At 38.4% G+C, this 19,343-nt stretch overlaps 1 protein-coding gene across 4 annotated transcripts in view; it reads right to left on the bottom strand.

The window, feature by feature from the left end:
* The window catches only part of BICC1 (BicC family RNA binding protein 1), a 115,160-nt gene that overhangs the window by 36,662 nt on the left and 59,155 nt on the right, over positions 1–19,343 (bottom strand). The gene's annotated exons all lie outside the window — the stretch shown is intronic.

A 19,343-nucleotide genomic window follows, 5' to 3' on the forward strand; every position in this document is an offset into this window, starting at 1 on the left:
TTTCTTACCACCATATTAGCTTGAATTCCTTATTTTACTTTTTCTAAAAAAAGTCATTAGGGACATTTTATAAATGCATTCAGACACTAAAAGGCACACGCCATGCTGCAATTCTGCTACTTCTTGGGCAGTTGTTCTTCAGTCTTTAGCCTAAGCAGCCACCCAAAGCAAGGCAATCTCTCAGCAGGACACAAAGCCTGTTATGTCTTATTTTTTCAGCATGGAACCAATGAATTCACAGTTCATTACTTAAATGTCTGTTGCCATTGTATCTCAAAGCACAAACACAGAACCACAATGCCTGGGAAAAAGAAAAAAGAAATAAAGAGAAGAAAAAAGCGATAGTATTATGAGATCAACATAATAGAGAATTTAAAAAACAACCTACAACATTCCTATCAAAAATAACACCATTATATCTTCACTGCACACAGGCTCGTATTCAAGGTTACAATTCTGATGCGTAAGCCTCGAGATAATTTTAGTTTCTTACACACACATTTGCAAAAAAGTCATTGTGGCTGTGTTTTGTAAATAAAAAGCATCATAACATCTGACTCGTGAGCCTAAATGCACGCCTCAGGCTCAACCTTCATTGCAAATTCTCCCACATTCAAATCCAACAACACTCAGTTTGTGTCTTCATGCTTCCTAATTACTGCTGCGCCTTTTAACGTCTTGTTGCTCTAACTGACTGCATTCCACTGCGTGAGCTGATTTTTATACAGCCATTGGAAAGTATTAATTCTGTGGTTGGAACAGAAGGATGCAGCTAGGGTCCAGCAAAACACTAGTGCACTAGATACACCTGAGTGAACAGGACAAACAGAACTGTCCTCTTGAGAACTAGTATGCAATGAAATATCAGAAAGGTGCAAGAAGATGGTTCTTGATAGGACATGAGACACCTGGTGACTAAAGCCCAAGACAGCTAAACATAGTATTTTTCGTTATGATTACAAATACTCATATTACTTTCTCTGCTTTAGTATCACACTTCTACAGAGTGAAATGGATTCTCCCCAAAAAAGTTTCGCTTTCCTGGATTATTGTATTTTTAGAGGTTATTATTTCAATTGTGTTCCTGATGAACATGATGAACAGTTTTTTTGTTTTGTTTGGGTTTTTTTCATTTGTTTTAAATAAAGAGAAGAATGAAAAGTCTAATAAAGAAACATCTGTAGAGTATTCTTGAGCTAACCAAGCAGCAAAAACTACATGAAGTACATGAAAATTATTCTTATTTCAAGTTACAGCAAGGCATAGTCAGACCATGCACTGTGAGTGTATCTGTCTTTCAAAGAGTACCTCTAAGCTTCTCACCCCAACCCAAACATAGGGGGTATAAATGCACATCATCAAGCACTTACTCAGCTGTCAAGTAAAGATCTGAAGTGCAATGAACACAGGTGCCCTGGTTTGAGCTCAGAGGGCAACTGAGCACTACACAGCCAGTCACTCCCCACTCAGCACTGCGAAGGAGTAATAAAGCAAAAGACTTGGGAATCGAGATAAGGACAGGAAGGAATGACACACCCGTTAGAGCCACTGGCAAGAGACAGACTCGTTAGGGGAAGAAAAAGAACATCAATTTAATTCAGACATTAACCACAACACTTAACAGAGAGTGGCATAGTAAGAAGCACTACCACATCTTAAACACCTTCCTCTCCCCTCCCTCTTCCCGGGCTCAGCTCTGCTTCCAGTTTCTCTACCTCCTCCCCTCCAGCGGTGCAGGGGGCAGGGAATGGGGGGTGCAGTCAGTTCTGCCACTTTTCCCTCCTTAGTGCCAGGGTAGGGGGGAGGAGGGTGCGGGGTGGGGGTGTGGGGCAGGGGGGGAAAGGACTCCTCACACTCTTCCCCTGTTCCAGTGTGGAGTGCCTCTCACAGGAGACAGTCCTCCATGAACTTTCTCCAGCGTGAGCCCCTTCCCCAGGCTGCAGCGTTTCCTGAGCTGCTCCAGTGCGGGTCCCTCCTGCATGTTGCAATCCTCCCAGCACCAAACTACAACAGCGGGGACTTCTTCCCACAGAGTCCCGGTCTTCTTCAGGTGCAGTCACCTGCTCTGGTGTGGGGTCCTCCACAGCAGCTGGGCATCTGCTTCACCAGTGACCCCCATGGGTGGTGGGGGGGGGCAGCCCTGCCCTCTCACCAGTGGCTGAGGGGGGGGTGCACCAGCACACCTCCTGCCCTTCCTCCTCCTTCCTTCCACTGACCTTGGTGTTTGTAGTGGCGTCCACCTTGCAATTCCTCCTCACAACTCCCACAACACCACCCAGGTTCCCCTTCTTAAATACCTTATCACAGAGGTGCAGCCACCATCGCTAATTGGCTTGGTCTTGGCCAGACCTGGGTCTGACTTGGAACTGGCGGAGCTTTGAGAAGCTTCTCACAGGGGGCTGCTGCTGTAGCCCCTCCCCCTACCAGAAACCCCACCACACACACACACCCCCCAGCACATTCCACCCCTTGCCTCTGTGAATCATGTATTTAAGAATTGTCATTACAATCCACATTCATTACACATGAGTATTCACAGACTTCACTCGCATCAACACAGAAACAAAAATCCAAAACTTCCCCACACCAAAACAACATTATCACAATACTGAAACACAAGACACAAAATCCACCCCTCGTCCCACCATCACAGTTACAACAGAAATTCCAAAGATCATTCTGCTAACAGGGTCTGTGTTTTGCCCGTTACCTCTCCCATTACTATCCTTACCTTCTTGTATTCCTCTGCCCAGGTTGGGCACCAAAAAGGACTGTGGTGGTTTAAACCTGGCCAGCAGCCAAACACTACCCAGCTGCTCATTCACTCACCCTCCTCTACTCAGGGGATGGGAGAGAGGATTGGAGGGGTAAAGGGAGACTTTTAGGAACATCTTAATAATTGAAACAAAATAAAACAGTAGCAATAATAGAAAGTATAAACAGGTAATGCAAAATGCAATTGCTTACCACCTGCCAACTGATACCAGCCTGTTCCTGGCTAGAGATCCTGAAAACCAAGATCCTGAAACTGCAAAATTGGAAGCGAGAGAACACCCCCCTTCCTGGCCGCCCCTCCTTTATATACTGAGCATGATGTTACATGATATGGAATGTTTCACTGGTTAATCTGGGTCTGGTACTCTGGCCGTGCTTTCTCCCAGTTTCTTGTACACCTGCACATCGGCAGAACATGGGAACTTAGAAAGTCCTTGATGTCTTAGCAACAACTGAACACATCAGTGTATTATCAGCATTCTTCTCATACCAAGTTCCATACTGAATCCAAAACACAGCACTATTCTAACTGCTAAAAAGAAAAATTAACTCTAACCCAGTCAAAACCAGGGCAATAGTGAAAAGATGCAACACCCCACAGAGGAGCAGAGTACCCCAGCGAGGAGATCCCCATCATCAGACAGCCTCTGCAAGAGCAGGAGATCACAGGCAGGTCCTGATGAGCTAATTAGAGGTAGAGCAATAAGTAGCTGCAACATGAGGTTTGTGAGCCAAGGCAAAACACAGACTGGTGTCTCCTGAGGCTGGAAGCCCAACAGCAGGAATAGATGCAATTGGGGAATATGAATAGTTATATAAGACCAACTGGCAAATGGTAGAGAGATGTTTCTGGCCACTGCATTGTCAACAGTAAGACTTGAGCAAATACTGTAAACAGTAAGCACAAAAAGCCCCATGAGATGGTTTTACTATTTGCATTATAGTCAACTATTGTTAAAGACTGAGCTTAGAGCTCTAACAGACCTTTTGTTACTCATCTTGAACACACATTATTGACAATGCTTACTTTTTCTTACTTATATAAAAATAAGTGCTGTGTATTTAGAAGAGTCATTGACTTATTGCTCATAAATCCTAGTGCATGACATATCTGCATCAGCTACCTGTGCGGTGTTGGCCCACAGAGCATGCAGAGACAGGCATAACAAGGACTCACAGCAGCACAATACAGGGGCTTTCCTGAAGCACTGTCAATCCAGCAAAACTCTAGTCTGACAGTCCACAGTCTAATACTGATTTAATGGTTTAGTAGTCTCTTATGAAAGAGAACTCAAGCACGAGCTGATCATACTCACTGCCTATTTTGTCTTTTTATGTACCAGATATGAATAACATTGCTTATAATGATAGACACTGAAGAAAAACCTCCTTAACTTTTTGAAGCTATAAGGCAGCAGTCATTTTCTTTCTGATAAAGTTAGATCATTATCACATACATTTCTACAGCTTGAGTTTGAAATTTGAAATGTTAGATATCAATTCACATTTTAAAGTTATGATAATATTAAGTGTATGAAATTTGACTCAAAAATTGCTGTGATTGTTATCAACTAGTTTCTGCCATTCATTGAACAAGATTTTTTTTTTTAAAGCACAATGTACATTTTATTTTTTTCCTACAGCCAGCATGGTAATGTAATAGCTTTTTCCATGCATCACTGCTGTGCAGGCTGTAATCTCCAGGAAGACAAAAAGCACATAGGCAGATAGGGGAAGTAGTGTTTCCATTGTCCTTCTAAATCCATTTGTGATGCACCCAATCAAGTCATCTTGTGGAAATTATTTATGACTACTGAAAACTTCAAGATGCTTTTAATATACGCGATTTTCTGATGTGAATACTGACCAACACATTTTAATAATATAACCACCTACCATTTCTTGGCTTTTAGTGTGATAATATTCATATGGCACTGTAACAGTTGTATATTTTACATTAAAAGGTTATTCTTATTCACAGATATTAAATTACTTTCCCCAGAATGACAGGCAGCTTGCAGCTGATCTGGGGAGTGAACCTTCATCTCCTGAGGACCAGTGACCTGCTTAAAAGCTTCTGCTTTTCTTTTTAGGAATGAGTTCATAGCAAGTAATCAACACACTGCCCACACTTCCTCTGCAAGGGTAATTTCTTTGTGATACACTTAAAAAAACCACCTGAAAGATGTGAAGTGTTGCCTTTTAAATCAGGAAATCATCCTTGAGATGTTCTCAGATGAGTTTTCTCTGCATCTCTTCTGTCCATCTGTCTCTCAATAGTAAAACTCACCTCTGGAAGGTTAATTACCTGTTGAACATCCGTGTGATGTGAATTTCAGCAGTCATTCTCATAAATTGCTTTTTGTGTGCCCCAAAATTGAGTTTAAATAAAAGGTTGGGAATCACAGAGTGGAACACTATGTCAGTCTCTAGTTTACATGTAAGCACAGTATGGAGCACATTGCAAGGTATCTGCTAATGGCTAGAAGCTCCTAAAAAAATCCAAAACCAATATGTCAGTTAACTCCAGTTTTTGTTGAAAGATTGTGACAAATTTGTACTCTCAAGTATTTTAATTACAGTGATAAGAGTTAATATTACTACATTCCACGGCTTGAAATTTCAGTTTTTACTACAGTTACTGGCCAAGCACTCTCACTGGATGTTGAGCCCTTTGATAATTCCCTTCATAGCACAACTGTGTTCATATTTTGGCTCTTCCTTATCTGCCTGATATAAGCAAATTGCTGTTTGTTACAGAAAGTACAGCAAGCTCTGATCAAAAACAGAAAAGCCCAAAACTTTGTTCCTATTCTTACAAGAATGAACACAGTTCAAAACACCCTTCCGTAAATTTATTTAAAGTACCATGCCCACCTGCTGGCTCCTTTGCTACCTAAAATTTGTTTCTTTAAATCATTCATAAATGTGACCATAAGTGTTCTGTAACTTTCTGTGAGCCAATACAAATTCATGATTTAACATTTTTGCATACAACCAGCATTCATTGCTGTAGGCACAAGCACACACACCTCCAGCACAGAAGAATTGACAAGCTAACTGCAAACAAGGTAACAGCCTCAAGTAAACGTGACTTTCTTAAAAAGCTCAGTTGTCACCTGCACGCAAAGCGGGGAGAATTAATTGATCTGGCTGGTTTCTGAAATGGTAGCAATCTGGAGGCTCATATAAATAACTCCAGTAAATGAGGTATTTGCTGCCAGCTGCTGGCACAAGGGATGCTGTGGATTTGTGCGTGTCTAACTGCTCACATTGAAAAGAATCAACATGAACTCCTGTGGCCAAGTTTCGAATGGTCTGGGACAGTCTCTTCTGTTCATTTATTTATTGCAAAACAGGGAGGAGTCATCTATGCTTGGGTCAGCTTCTCCAGAAACAAAGGAAATAAATGAACTTGTGATCTAAATGCAACAGTTCTTTAATTTTTAAAGTACACAATTAGATGGTTTGGGGAATTTTTCTTCAGAATATGAGAAACAGTATGCACTGACAGTTTCTCATTTACAGAGAAAGTTAACGAAAAGCAGATGTAGCTCATAATACAGCGACTGCAATACATGCTGTAATTAATCTGGCATTCCAAACAATAAACACAATGTCAGCAAGAGACTTGCTTTAAATATTTAAGTCAATTACGTATTGATTGCCTTAGCAACGCATTACAGAAAATATTTAGCATTAACAAAGTTGTGTTAAGATAAGCAACAGTAAAAACACCACATCAGGTAGTCTGTAGGTTAATTAGGAAGCTTAGCAGTGAGTGAATACCTAAGGTGAATAGTTGGAGAACTAGTGAACTACAAAGATTCCATTCCTCCATATATTCACAAGCCAAACATCATAAACACATAAAACAGCAGAGTTTTCCCAGCTTTATATCTCAGCCTGAGGAGAGCAGCCGCTCATGAGAGACTGTGTATTTTGTGTGCATGCATGCATTTCAGACTGAGAAGTATGCAAATATTGTCAATCTTGGCAAATTATAGAAGAACTAGACTAGAAAATAGTGAGGTATAGGAGTTTAGGCATTCAGGTAGAAAATATGTCCACTTAGAAAAATGGTGGCAGTGGTGTTTCTTCTGAGATGCTGAGATACTTTGTTTCAAGTTCTATATTCACAGCTTAAAGTAAAAAAAATTACCAGTGTTAGTTTTCCACTAATTGTTTCTCTATAGCAAAAAAAAAAATTACAGCCCCTTTCCAGCATCTTCTACAAGTCTGTCATGTCCTATCTATTTAAACCAGGAAAACAGAGAGCAACAGCTGTGGACAAACAATATAAGACAGCTGAAAATTGTCCCTACAGTTTAGCTGTCTAAATATTTGCAGGAGAAGACAAATTTTCCATTAAGTGTAGAAAAGTCAAAGTCAAACTCTAGCTCACAAGTATAGTAAAAAAAAGTAAAAATTGGTAATTGAATCAATAATATATGTATGCCATATTCAAAAGGTTGCCTTCAAGTGCTTTTACTCTTGACAAATTTCTGCAAATACTTGTTTTTGTTTACTGCTACTACCAGGCATATGAGTCATGTCAAAAATTACCTGCAAACTCAAGACTTACAAAACAAAGGCACTGCTTGAGAGAAACTAGAAAACATGACCTAGCTCTCCCCATACGCTACCAATATCAGTTTAACTCCTGAATGTCAATACTGGGCATAGGATTATGTCAATATTTTAATTAGCATTATGGTCTTACATACCTCACTGTCTGGATAAACTTTAGCCTGACAATGCCAGGAAAAAAAAAAAGCAAAAGCTGTATTACTAGGGTGATTAAGCCAGTGGCAGCTGGTCAGCAAGCAAGGGGAAAAAAGTCTATTTTAATAGTAGAAGTAGAGATTTGCAACATTTTCAGACTAAAACTCTTCAGTGGCCCAAATACAAACCCTCTGTCTCCCAGAAGTCCCCATTGACTCACCCAACCCTCTGGACTTCCACCTTCTCTAGGAGAGTCATGGTAGCAAACTCTCCATCCTCTCACAGCAATTTCAGCGCCTGCCCTTACAACTCAGCACAAGTCTGAGAGTGGCTTTTCTACAGCTTCTTTTTCCTCTACTTCAGCGGGTGGTGAAGCATGGACATTCAGAGCTGTCATATGCTTCTTTATAACCACTCACTGATCTACTCCAAATATTTGCTCTGTACCTGACCAGCTTTTCTCCACCTAATAAGGCAATGAAAGGCCAGGGGAGGCATAGCTGAGCTGCTGCACATAACAGTCTTGGTTCAAAAGACACAGCAAATCTGGGTCCCCTGACATCCACTAGCAAAACTGTCTGGGACAGCACAAGATTCACTACTTGGATTTAAATACCTAGGCACAGCTAATAGCAGAACACTGGTTGTGAAATAAGACAACTACACATTGTTGAGGCTGTGGCAGGAACTTTAAAACACCCCCAAATATTCTACAAAGTCTCACCCATGAGGAATGCCCCCACCCTCACACCAGCTCTGTGCTCACAACTTTTCTCTGACAGCAGACAAGAACAGAACAGCTAAGGACACTGCTTGCAGACACCAGTTTCGGCGTCTAAATTTAGGCACTCAAATATAAGTTACCACACATTCATTTTCAGCTGCTGCTGAAGTCAGTGATGACTGTGGTTCAAGTTTTATTTATGAAAATGACAAAAGAGGAACAAGCAAGAAATATGCAAAAAATATCCCTGTCTGTCATTGTATATTGGGGCAAGGAAGAGGTTAATTGCCAAGAGTCTCTTCTTGACCATTTCTTCCTTTGGGCTGATATGCTATTTACACCACTAAGTACTATTTTCAATATAATGAGTCAGCCAATCAAAAGCGTAATCCATTTTGTCATGAGCTCATAGAATTATTATCTCTTTGTCCTGCATTTTACCAAAAATTCATGCTACAAACGGCCTTCTCTATAGTAATTTTTTTTTGGTTTATTCTTCTTCTAACCCCTTCACTCTGGAATGAACCCTATCTTTACTTACAGAATCCAGAAGCCTGTTCCCTTCCCTAGTGCACTGATGTGCACTGTTGTGGCTCTCCTACATGGATTCCTTCTTTCAGCGTCCTTCAGCACCTAAATCACGATCAGTTCTTTTTAAAAAGTCTTGAAAGTGGAGTGAGCTATTACAGGTGGTCATTTAAGTCACTTTTGCAGCAGGATCTCGTATATTAGAGCACTGCTGATAGTTACTTAATCTGTCCTGAAAAATCTCCACTACTAGGGACCTCAAAGCATATGCAACTTACTACAATAATTAGCTATTCTCCCCCCCCCCCAAAAATCCAAGAGAAATCTGACAGAAATGTTTGTTTTTAATCCTGTCCTAAGTAGACAGTGGTAACAATCACCTTCTTCCTATTCCCATGTAGCCTTTTTTAAAAAATTATAGATAACATTACTTTTTTTCAAACTCTTCCCAATTCTCGTTTTCAAACATCTCCTTTGCTTTCCCCTGGATTTCCCCAAATTGCCCAAACTCTGAAGATCAGCACTGGTAACTGGTATGATTTCACAGGTGAAACCTCAGCAGTACTAAGTTGCACAAAAATATTTTTTCTATTTACAAACCATAAGCCCCAATATATGTCCCAGTTTGCTTTATTCTGGGATATGGCATCAATCTGTAATACACAATGACATTTAAACCCCTTTCTTCAATACTATGCACCTGATCTTTCTTCTCCAATCAGCCTGTGTTGAGTTATCACTACTGATTTGTTATTAATTTTGCATTGTTTCTCCAATTTGTTTTGGGTGTAAATTGTGTTCTGTCAACTTGATGCCAGCTGCATATTTTATAAATACATGCTATTCCATCAATTAATGATCAATGAAAGAACTGCCCAGTATGGGACAGTACATCATAATATCTAACAGAAGGAAAGATGCTACATTTCAATCATTTTAAGGATGGTAAATCTCTGGACCTCCTTAGGTTTCAAATTTCCTCTAAGCAGAAAACAACAAATATTACACCGAAATAGTCATGTTCAGTGATTTTTCCCTTCCCAGAAAGTGTATGCTCATTCTGAAGGTTTAGGATTTCTCTGAAGTGACCAAATGTATATCTATAAACAAATCAACTCATGCCTGTCATTCTCCACATGACAGTACCCACAGGCAGAAAAGCTGACATGAACTTAACTTCTCACTGCACTCCATTACAATAGAAACGGGAGATGAGAGATACACAAGAATGTATTTTGCACAGGTATACCTTAGTAAAACTACAAACTTATTGCTAAAAATCTTGGTGGGAACTGTTTGGCATTGCAATATTTAAGCAAGTTCCACAAACCAGCTTGCATTTTCTTGAAGCCCAGTATTTTTTCAGCTTGCTTTCTTGGCTATTATTCTCCTCCAGCATTGCGAAACCAAGCCATTTACATCATTTGACATTGCACTGGACACAAATCTAATCAGCTGGATGACAGTTGCACTCAAATTTAATCCTTTTTATTGCCGTCTTGTTTTACTTGCACACATTTTAATTCTGTTTTGTGTTTTTTAGTAGGAAGTGCCAATATCCTCAACTCCCATGGACTAGAAATTAATGTTTTGCATTCCCAGTATTTTAAATCATACATATGTTTTGATGCAAGATGAGACATCTGTTATGTTTAACAAATTGAAATTGCAGTCATCTAAATTGCATCTTCATGGAAGTAGCACAAAGATAGAAGAGATGAAAATAGTGACATGTTAGATATTTAATCACTGGTCTAGGACAATAACGAAAGTCTGCATCAATACAGTGGTGTTTACCAGCTTTTCCCCAGGATATCCATCAAGTAGGACCCTCAGAATTGCACCTGATCTCATTTCCAAGACTAGGATATGTATTGCAAGTCCATGCCAGACACCTATGACCATTGGGCTGTAAACCCCCCTCTCCACTTGTTGGTATACACGTTTTCACCCAGTCCTACCCGCACATCTTCATCTCTCCACCTCCGTTCTGTTTTCCCATTATCTTTATACCATCTTCATCACTTTATTATTCCACTCTTTCAAAAGCCTCATTGCTTTAACACTCCTGCTCTAATCCCACATTTCCTGTCATTTTTTTGCTGAATCGCATCTAACTCTTTTCCAACTGTCTTCAGTCTCTTCATCAGTCTCTCATTTCCTCACTGTGTCTCTTGCTTCCCCCATTTCACCTCATTCCCAGTTTCTTCCTTTCCCACAGCCTTCCTCCCATTAACAAGAGATCATTTGCCTTTCCTCTTCACAAGAGTTAATACAGGGAGTATATGTTGCCAACAGTCCTCAGTGACTAGCCTTGGTTGGTAAACATTGCCAGATGGTATCAGTCTCACTAGTTAAAACTATACCAATTCAGCAGCTTCAATTGCTGCCACACAGCCAAAACTACAGGCTACCAGAGTTCTTGACAAATGTTTACCATAAAATAACAATTATTCTGTAACTGTTAAAAATCTGGAAAAAAAATAAAATCACAAGAACACTATTTATGCTGTGGATTTCGTTCTCTTTAGATCTGACTTGCTCTACAGGAAATGTTAGTCTTGCCAAATAATCAAGGAATGAATAAAATGACTAGCACAGTTTATACAAAGTTAAGTTTCTGCAGATGAAAAGCTTAACATTCTGAAAATGATATTATAGTTATTTTTCAGATATTCCTTCCTACTGCTGCTCCAGAAATATCATATGATTCAAATGATAGTTTCCAGAGGAAGTCAGTAAAGAAACTTTCTATCAATGATGGTTCTGTATGCTTGAACTTGGTCTTTGGCATAGACTCAGTCTATATTTAGAATGCACAGTATTAAGAATGTTTGGAACCAAAGCAATTAAAAAAATAAAATAATCAGAATTTCATTTATAATAGAAATATTTCAGAGACAGGATGATACTCACTTATATTGTAATTCTAGACACCTTATAGGAGTTGCATAAGTTTGAAGAGGGGAATGTAGTAGCCAGCCCTACCTGCGCGTGCTACTATCAGCAGGAAAGCCTGGTGTAAAACTGGTGGGCATAGGGTTTTTTAATTTTTTTTTTTTTTTTTAAACTATGACAAGATCCTTAAGTAGATTTCTGCTATGCATGCTAGTTTCTTCATGCTTTTGAAAGCTGTTTTGGGGTTCTGGCGTCCTCCAGTCATTTTTGGTCCAAATCAAAGCAAAAAATTGAATCATGTTTACTGATCTAATACATCATTACTACTCACTGACCAATGCTTAATGCATAACTGATGTGTTTAAATTAGCATCCTCAACTAGGCTTGCAACAAGTTTTTCATATTAATGTCAAACTTTTGTATACTATAATGCATTAGACTGGCATACAAGAACTTCTCAACATCCTTTGAAACCATTACAATTTAAACATATGAAAGCAGGAGTGAGTTATACTTAAAACCAAGATGAAATGTGACACTTCCCCTTTCTCAATGCTTTTCCAACCAAACACAAGAAAAAGTACATGCTGAAAAAGAAAACAACAAAAGTGTACTATGGGCTTCAACTGCCATTTGACACCAAGAGTTTATCTTCTCTTATGAAAGATACTAAAGAGTATGAGTAATTCCTTCTCAAGAGGAAAAAGGTATTAGAGTAGTAATAGTTAACAAGCAGATAACAGAGCATTACAAGCAGATGACTGCAGCCTCCCCAAAAGCTGCATTCTAAAGCCTGACAGACTAAAATACTTAACTGATTGGTAGGAATTATCTGGCCAGCATTTTCTGTCTTCTGATGATTGTCACTGACAATGCAGGCTATTAATGCATTTTTGTAATCTTATTTCTTTGGAAAATGCTGATTTGATTTGCATCAGAGCAAGATCACATCAGATAAATCAATATTGAGCAAGTCAGAGGACAAGTTACAATCCAGCATAAAATAATTGAGCAAGTATTTCTCCATTTTATAAAGAACTTCCAAAATGAAGGTACTCTGCATTTCAGATTATGTAACTCTTCAGTTTTATTTCACCTAAATTGCATGATTTATAAAAAGCTACATAAGATGCCCCATTGATCAAGACAATGCATTTTTATGTATGGAGAAATGCAAAATAGCTTTAGTTTTGCTGTAAAAAGGTCAAGCACAAAAATAAGTTTAATGCCATTCTAAGGAACAGAAAAAATCTGCAGCTTCCCAGATCATGTACCAGATCTGGCTGAAATTTTATTTTATGAAGCAATTGCAGATACAAAAACTGGTCTTTTTTCCTCCTTCAAGCCACATCAGCATTTTCAGTAAACATTAGAGCACCCTTTATCTCCTGACAGAGCTACCTTCAATATGTAGAATCTCACTGTTGTGAAATTCATGTGCTTCTAAGATATGAGTATAATTTTAAAAAACTCTCCTTAATATACACCATTATCAGCTCAACAATTGCATAACAGGATGAATCTTTTTTCTTGTTTTTAGTGAGGTCAAATAAAAGCTGCAAAAGAATTCTGCTCCATGCATAGAGCGCTGACACAGAATACCCAAACCAACCGTTCTGTTGTCATGGGCACCAACAAGGAAAAGGCATTTAAATGCCAAGATTTTTAAGAAAACCTTTACTGAATTGGTATAAAGTCAGACCTACAACTTTATACCTTGGGAACCAAAACTAAAGAGCTTTAAGAAAAATTCTGCTGACAAAAACCCACAGGCCTCAATAAACCAGCAGCCCTGAATGCCCCCTCCATCAGTGGGTTTGACACCAGGGCATGCCAGGCTGGAGAGCTGAGCTGCCTAGCAGGTAGCTATGGAGGCAGAGGGACAGACCTTAAGCATGCATTAAGGCAAGAGAGATATGACCACAACTGTGCTATTTAGCAGCTGTGAAAACAGTTGTCCACCCTGATTTTATTTCTAGCAAAAGTAATTACTAGTCTTCCCTTTAAGAGTACTGGAAAACGCACAACTGAGTGCACCTTTATCGTTACTCACAACATACAGAATAAGGTTGTCCTAGGGGTATGGTGATCAAAAACTATTGTGCCTACTGCTATTATATGAAGTTGTCTCAAACTGACCCACTAGGATCCCATTTCCACTTACAGATGAGAAAGACATGTGGAGTAACTTCAAAAGCTCATCTAATAGCACTTTTTTGTTGATTTACATGTAACCAGGTGAAGAGCTCCTCTCCTGAGGAAACAGCTACCTACAGCAGCACAGAGTCACCAAAACACCACCCCCACCCACCTTAACAGATTGGTTATTGACAGGGGATTGTTTCCCTTGGCCAGTAACGGTGGTGATGCACACGAACAAGGGAAGTCACCCAACAGCACTGTAAGAGCCTAACCTAATCCTCGGATCAGCAGCAGTGATAGAGCTGCTGTCAGAGTTCCAGCTGGTATACAGTATGCTATTTTCTTTGCAAGATGCAGGATGACATTGGGCAATTTGAACCTGTATTTCCATTTATATGCACTGATATCCATGCTGGAGACAACAGAAATCAAAACTTGATCATGAATCAATACAAAGGTTACCTTTGTTTTTAAGCATCTAAGCACTTCAGAGGCCTAGGTGCTCTCTTTTCTGCATCACTTTACATCCCTAGTTAAAGATGATAGAACAGGCTGTGATTGTTCAGAAGTGGACATCACTCCATATGCTTTTGGTTCCTATCAAGAATTAAGGTACAGCCTTGCAGGACAGTTGGCACAATTTTCAAAAGCATCTCAGTGGATTAGAAGCTAAAGTTTGTCAAAAAGCTCCATATACCACTGCAGGTCTCCAAGGGCCTGATTAATTCCACTCCACACCCCCACCCCCCTCTTTTTTTGATTGAAGCTTAAGGCTCTAAGCCAATTAAGTGGCTACTCAGAGCACTGAATTTAAGGTAGAAAAATTAGCTGATGACATCCCACGTTCACTCTCTTCCACTCTATTTGTTTGCCTTTTTTTTTTTCTGGGAACAGCAGAAGCTACAATTATTCTAACTAGAAACAGCACACAGATGAAAGGAGGTCAAGAACAAGAGTCGACCAAAACTATGAAAAAATTACTGTTACAGTACTTGTTTCATTAACAAGTCTGAAGTATTTGGTAGTCCTGTGATACCATGTGACTTTCTCAGGTGGGGCTGGCTCAGCATAAAACTCAGTGCATTTTTGCATTTACAGAAACACAAACTATAAACTCCTTTTACAGCAATTTATAATGAAAAGTATTTTTCTTAATCTTAAAGACTGATAAATCTACACAGATACATACTATCAAGCATACAAGCAATTCCAACACATTAAGCTCCATTTTTCATTATTCACCACATCATTTTTATGCAGTTTCAGAGGTTATATGTGGTTAAAATTAAGAGATTGTCATTTTAGAAGTAAATTATAGGAGGACTTTTAGAATTTATGCACATGAAGACTTTTAACACACAATTTACATGGGCATATTCTTTAGAAAAGTAACAGGATTCACTTTTCTATGCAAAGAATTAAGATCAAATTAAGTCTGATTAAGAAATATAGCATTTGTAAGAAAGTGTTTCCATGCAGCTTAAACCATCTCTGAAAGATACAACCTTTAATTTCTTTTGAGAAAAAAAACATGCACTGATATGGTAGCTCAAGTTTATATAGAGATGTAATTTCCCCTTCCTCCTGCCCTAGGATTTAATTCTCAAGTTGCCAAGTAGAGTGTATATAATAAAGACCAATTGATTTGAAACATTTCTATACTCAGGTTGCGGCCATAAACTGTCTAAATCCATATAATGAAGTCTAAGAATATTGTTAACCTCAGTGTCCATATTCACAGAGAGTTGCTTATTTTTCCTCTGTTACATATATATGCACACCTTCACATATACCTTTAACTTTTCAGACTATACTCATCTTCTCCATGAAAAATTCGGTAATTCAAGTATGAAAAAGCTGATATTATACTCCCTCATTACATTGTACAAACAGCAAAGAGGTTCATACACAACCAGGCTAGCCTGACACGATCGACTCGAGTTTAACCGAGTACCAAAATAGGTTACGTATTTTTATCTGGTCATTTTTTGAAATGCCATTTTTATATACATAGGTGAATTTTTTAAAAACTAAGCAATTCCTCCATATCACTCACTTCCAGGAACACTTTTAGAAATGGTCTTACAATACAGGATGCAACCATTATTGAAAGCAATGCACAGGGACAGAATGTATTACAAAAGAGCTCTCGCTGTTTAAGACCAACAGATTTTCATAGCCTTGTATCAAGTTTTGGATTGCGGGGAGGCTGTGAGATTTGGTTGCTTTTTAAGTTTCTTTGGGAAGATTTTTTTTTTATTTCAAACAAGCCAAACAAACAAGAAATGCTACTTCTACACCCACAATCGAAATGATAAGGTAAAGATCTGAGACTAACAGGGGTAATTAATAGATGCTGTGTTGCCAACAACTGCAGTTTTTCAACAATACAACTAGTTCCAAATTACTTTTTAACAAATTAAAAGTAAACATAATATGTATGCATTGTGAAAAAGGAAAATAAACTAATCTCTCTTCAGCCCAGAATAATGAAGTCATTTAAGGAAAACACTGAAGATGTTAAAAATAAAGCAATCCTAACAGTCATTGTTCTATATGTATATTCACACACACACACCCCCTACATAGCATTATATATTTAAACTGCAGGGTCTTCAGTCTTGTAGATGCCGAACTGCTGGAAACAGAGTTTTCCACTTAAGGAGTTATACAAGACAAAGCAGTAAATAGTCTGAACTATTAGGTAATTTTTAGTTACTTTACTCAAACTAGTTTAAAACCAGACTTGGCCAATTTCTTGGGGAAAATTTCAGGTTATATAACTGCACTTTTCAAACATGCCAGCCTCTGAAGTACATCAAGCCACCTGGTATTTAGGAAAAGATTAACTATGCAACTTCATTTTTAGTAGAATATACTGAAATCCTTTTAGAATTCCAGCAATCCCAGCAATAATTTAAAGCAGAGAAGTCTTTTCATTTCTCTAAACTTAGCATTTATTACAAAATAGCATCAATGCAATGAGATAGACTCTCCTGAAGTGAGGATCCAAGATCATTTTAAGCCACACAGACACTTTGCATCATACCCAAGTTTCTCAACTGCTGTCTCATCAGGTTCATTGCTTTGCTTAGGGGTGTTTTGGGTTGGAAGGTTTTTTTGGGTTGATTTTTTTTGGGGGGTGAGGGGGTGGGAATCCAGACACCTCCAGACACACTAGAAGATGTTATGATGCTGTTTAATAGCTCACATAACTCCTACAGAATGATGCTACAGAGAGTTATTAACTCTTCCATTTCCACTGACATTTCATCATAAAATACTGGGTTTGAATATGATCATTGACAACGTCTTACATCCATTAATACATGGGAACAAACAGTTTGAGGTGTTATCCATAGTTTTATTGCCATGTGTTTCACTGAAATTTCTACTTGGGAGAGGCAGTCTCTCCTTTGTGCAAATGTAGCATTCAGCTCAGTTCCAATATTGAAAACAATATTGCATAACAGTCAGGGATGCGTTTAAGAAATGATGTAATCTCTCCACGGAACATGTGTTTAAATTATGAAGTGTACTTGCCAGTTTTCAGTGTCCCATGTGCAGACTATGCTGAACTGCTCTTATGTTAACCAATTCTCCATGTATGGTATTTTACTAGAATAGATTTAGCATCAAAAGTACTCTTAAAGGTTTTGTTGACTTAAATTGAGAAAATTAAGTATTTCTAAAGAGAAAAAGAAAATTTCTCAAAAGCATAAAATCAGAGAGATTTATCAGAAAACCTATGTGTAAAGAATAAATAAGCTAGCATTGTATTTGCACATATTCATAAAGCTGCACAGCCTGATGCCACATCTCTCTTCTCTCCCTCCCCTCTTCTTCTCAAAATGCAAACATCAGCTTTTATTACAATATTGGGAAACAATTGGAAGTTGACTCAAAGGTCTGAAGCAACAAATGCAGATTACCTTTTAGCTTATTCTTAATATCTAAGACAGTAACTTGCATGACAGTTTGGCCTTAAGTTGACCACGTAATAACGTTTATTTTAACAAAAAAGTAAGTCTCAAGCTTTTATCATAATGCCTCCTGGAATGTGCAAAGCAATTCCCTCGTGTCTAAAAAAACATTCAAATAAATGTGAGCAATATTTTAATAATTTGGTTGAAGTCTCTCAGTACAGTTTACTTGCCTAAACTATAGTATTACAGTTGCTAACTTTATTTTGCATAGTGTCTCAGCAGCTTAAGATGCAATGAAGGAAATCCTGGACTCTGCTTGCAAGATAGTTCACAAAAGGCAAAGTTTAAGGAAAAAGCATGAAACCAAATTGTCAGGCAATGAATGTCAGCAGTGCCCACTACCAGTTACTGCTGCCTTCCTTCTAATGTCTCCAGTGCCACTATGCTTCCTCCCCGCTTTCCATTCTCCTCGGATATTAACTTGATATGCTATGTACTTGACTTACCTTTGAGTTATGCTAATAAAAAATAGCATGTAGTAAACATTTGATAATAGAAACTAGTTTAAATTTTTTAAAAGTTACTGAAGTTTGATTTTTGAAACAGAAGATGAAAGAATAAGTAAAAAGAAAAATCAGGTGACAAAAAAATACACAAACAGAATAGGGACCAGATTTTTTTTTTCTTAACCAACTTAAAATGCATCAGTAATAAGAGGGGAAAACCAGAAACACATAAACAAAAAGCAAACAATAACCCAACAAACCTAAAACCAAAACCAGTAAATTAAAGAACAGGTGAAATGAAGTAACAGCAGCTAAAGAAAGAAAAGAAATGAGTGGGTAACTTCAACAGATGATGCAGATAAAGAAGAACTGAAGATTTTAATCTGGAGAAAACAGAAGAGGAATGAAAATATGGAAAGAACAGGAAGAAGAACAACAACAGAAGTTCAGTAAAAGCAGCCCTTTTAAAAAAGTGAACGGTGAAAGAGACCCCAGAGTTAACCCTGCTCTGTAAGCCCAGTTTACTTCACATGTCCCCTTACCACCTTTTTTAACCTCTGAAAATTTTCCCTGCTCCAACTCTCCAAATGAATTCTTGCCTAGAGCTACTAAGTTTCCAGGAGCTGAAATGATTCTTATGCTGGTTGTTGCCCAACACTATTTCAAGGTTGTCTGCATTCTGAGCACACACTTATCCCTATAACTTCTTTATGGCTGTTGAAATACAAAGGCATGAACCTGTATAGAGGGGGAAAAGAATTAAAATAAGGAAAGAAAAAGAGTAAGGAATATGAGTGAAATCTGAACTCGCATATACCCAGTTCTTAAAGTTCCTAAAGAGCACCTTCAACATCAACGGGCACTGCTACTGAATAACACGACATTCACCTGAGGATACAGATATCACTGAGGATACAGTTAGGGTTAAAACAGCCAGTGTTTGTGCAACTACAGCATTTGACCATTTAGGATTTGGCAATCTACTCAACTTTTATACTGCTGAATAATCTTTAAAAGACAATTAATAGCATTCCTAAGGAACAGTAACCATAGCAGAGTGAAGAAGTATGTTGAGAGCAAAAGGGGAATAAGATAGAAAAGTTACTGTCTCTCAGTTT

This window comes from Strix uralensis, chromosome 7 (assembly GCF_047716275.1).
Source record: "Strix uralensis isolate ZFMK-TIS-50842 chromosome 7, bStrUra1, whole genome shotgun sequence".
Classification (NCBI taxonomy): Eukaryota; Metazoa; Chordata; class Aves; order Strigiformes; family Strigidae; genus Strix; species Strix uralensis.